Below are 3,532 nucleotides of genomic sequence, written 5' to 3' on the forward strand. Positions count from 1 at the left end.
CCTGCTTTCTACGTTACAGATAACCCCTATAGGTTTTATTACTCTACGAATGAAATTGTGGCTGGAACCTGTTCATAAACAAAAAAACTTACACACACACAAACAGAGGCGAAAACAGCTTTCTTCCAACTTCGTTTCTTATAACTTACTTGGTTCAAGAATCCGTTTTGATCAAAGAAGGTTTACTCTTTTTTTTAATCTATTAATTATTTTGCAGGAGTGTATGAATGTGTTTTTGTTCGAGTGTGGATTATTTTATCACGAACATCCTTTATCCTATTAAACTTGGTCTTTTACCGGTATCCCATTGTCTTCAGGTAAGAACAAGATGATAATATTTTTTTTTACTTCATATGAGAGTTCAGAGAGTATACATATTGGATTAGATAATGGTATTTTATATTTTTACGATAAAATGTAGGTAATAAGATCACAGAACACATCCACATTTTGCTGTTTGAACAGTAATCAAAGATGGTGTCTAAATTGAAGAATTTTCTTTCATTCATCTTGTTATGTGCTCAAGTTTCCTATTTATCAATGTGTATGATAGGTTCGTAAAATTCTCTCTCTCTCTCTCTCTCTCTCTCTCTCTCTCTCTCTCTCTCTCTCTCTCTCTCTCTCTCTCTCTCTCTCTCTCTCTCTCTTTTACTGGTGAACTATTTTTTATGGTTACATTTTTTGTCAGTACCATTTTGGGAGACATGTCATGAGGCCACATTAATACTGGCAAAGTTACTCGATAAATATCGATCTTCAATAGGTATATTCTCTCTCTTTTCCACTCTCTTAAATATAGTCAGATAACACTAACATGCCCAGAAAAATAAGTTCTTTCCCGCTACGCTCTCTCTCTCTCTCTCTCTCTCTCTCTCTCTCTCTCTCTCTCTCTCTCTCTCTCTCTCTCTCTCTCTCTCTCTCTCTGAGATAAATGGACACGTACATTAATATCACCCTAAAAACATGGGACAGAAATCTGGTTTGTTAGTGAACACGAAAGCCTGAATAGAGTAGCTATTGGCTATTCAGTTTTTTAACAGAATAATCTTTCTGAGAGAGAATGTTATTTGACATTCAAATTTTGTAGAAAGTGTGTTATATCAAGCGTTATATATTGAGCAAAATTTTTTTCTGAAAACTAAATTCATATGAATCATATTTTCTTGAACCTCAGTATTTATCAGTTCCTGAAGACTAAAATTTTTCTGGTTTTTGTAAGTATATATATATATATATATATATATATATATATATATATATATATAAAAATATATATATATATATTTATATATATATGTAAATATATATATATATATACATATATATATATATATATATATATATATATATATATGTGTGTGTGTGTGTGTGTGTGTGTGTGTGTGTGTGTGTGTGTATGCGTGTGTATACACACACACACACACACATATATATATATATATAGATAGATAGATAGATAGATACATAGATAGATAGATAGATATAGATATAGATATAGATATCATTAGGAATATATTGCACTCAATATTATTATCATTACTTTTGTGAATTAATTGAAATTAGAAAAAACCCAAATGTTTTCAAATTTATCATGGAATCCACTCTGACAATTCCTTGCTTCTTCCGGTTTTAATTAAGAGCTATGCACATTTGGTGGTTCCAGGTACAAAGCAGAAAACCAGTCTTCGTTTCCCTCGTCTCATATACCATCTAATTTGAAGATGTTTATTTCGAGTGAGAAATTATAATTCATTTGCATTGTGCCCTGTTTCATCACACACGTTCTTATGGGATGTTTAAATAATTTGGTGTTTCTTTCATCATCTAACATATTTCTACATTTAATTTTTTCTTATTTGATCTAGAATAGATTTATTCCTCGTGCGTTTAGTACTAGAACGAAAAAATACACTTTCTTAGAGAAGATCATAAATAAATGGATATACTTTATCCACTTAAAATTTATTTGTCGTTTTCCAAATCTGAATTTTACCTTTTTTTATCATTGACTGAAAAAGTCTTCTTATAATGAAGAAATATAAAAAAAACACAATACCCATATGAATGAATATGAATAAACCCTTATGTGTTTAAAGAAATATATCTCACATATTCAAAGTAATTGAGTATAGTATAAAATCTACTTCTGGATATATCCCAAATACATTAATAAATTGATATCATATATTCATTGTAGTATATACAAAGCATTATTAACATTACATGTGGCACCAAATTGCGTAATGCAAATATCCTTTTGACGGAGGAACACGTTTTAGAGGATTGATAGTTTATGCATAACATAAATTGATTATAAATAATTGCAGTTCGGCATTAACGTAATTCATAACTGGGAAATTCATGGTTATTATGAGATTTTAGGGGTTTACAAAATTCTAGTAAGTCTGCAATTGTGAGAGAGAGAGAGAGAGAGAGAGAGAGAGGAGAGAGAGAGAGAGAGAGAGAGAGAGAGAGAGATTTATACTGCATATTGCATAATTAAAACGATACAAGTATATTTAGGGATTTAATGATGATTTACTACTTTGAAAGCTTTAAATTTAAGCAATATAATGGAACTTTTTCTTTTTCATAAACAATACAAGGGTACTTTTATTAGATATTTTACATTCTGTAAGTGAAAACACTTTTCTGTTTCTATTACTTCAAGTCCAGATATAAAACCATCGGGAATGACATGGGATCTAAGTACTTTAGTAAGATATCAAGAAGAACAACTTATATATATATATATATATATATATATATATATATATATATATATATATATATATATATATATATATATATATATATATATATATATATAAAACACAATCAAATGTTTATTTTCCCCTATTATAAAATTGACCTTTGCGTCAATATGCGTAGGAGATGATGATGATGATAATGATAAAATAGCAATATTGCATAGTTAATTCTAGTTAATTTTCACCTTTATTTGCTGATATTTGACAGTTAACGTCTTTACTCAACACTCGAGGTTTTCTATGAATAATCAATGTCGGATAAGGTTGGTATTGTACCAACCGTGTGTCACACAATTGTACATAATTATTTTGTATATATTATGCTTGTGATCTGCGCTCTTCCCTCGCACTAAAAAGAACCTGAATGATCATGTCTCCGGTTTTGCTCTGAACTTTGTCTGTCCCTCGAACATGCCATGTCCTGTTGCCTTGCCGTTTTGTATATAAAGCAGAGTGTTCCATAATAAATAGCTCAGTCGTTTCCAATCTGCCTTTGAGTTCATACCCTTACTCGGCACCGTCAAATTGGTGACCCCGGAGTGACTCGCTCCTCCCGCCTCCCCATCCCCCCTACACCTCTCACCATTACTATGACGCCGTCAACGCATACCTTCTGCAGCAGTACTCGCCGTCGCCAGCCGCCCGTATAGCAACGCCTTTTCAGCTCTCTCAACAACCGTTGGGGGACCAAAGGGCTTCGCTCACCCTCGGGAAAATGACCAGTATCACTCGCCTGCAACCTGCCGCAGACAGCTCTCCTC

This window comes from Palaemon carinicauda, chromosome 2, assembly GCF_036898095.1.
Source record: "Palaemon carinicauda isolate YSFRI2023 chromosome 2, ASM3689809v2, whole genome shotgun sequence".
Lineage (NCBI taxonomy): Eukaryota > Metazoa > Arthropoda > Malacostraca > Decapoda > Palaemonidae > Palaemon > Palaemon carinicauda.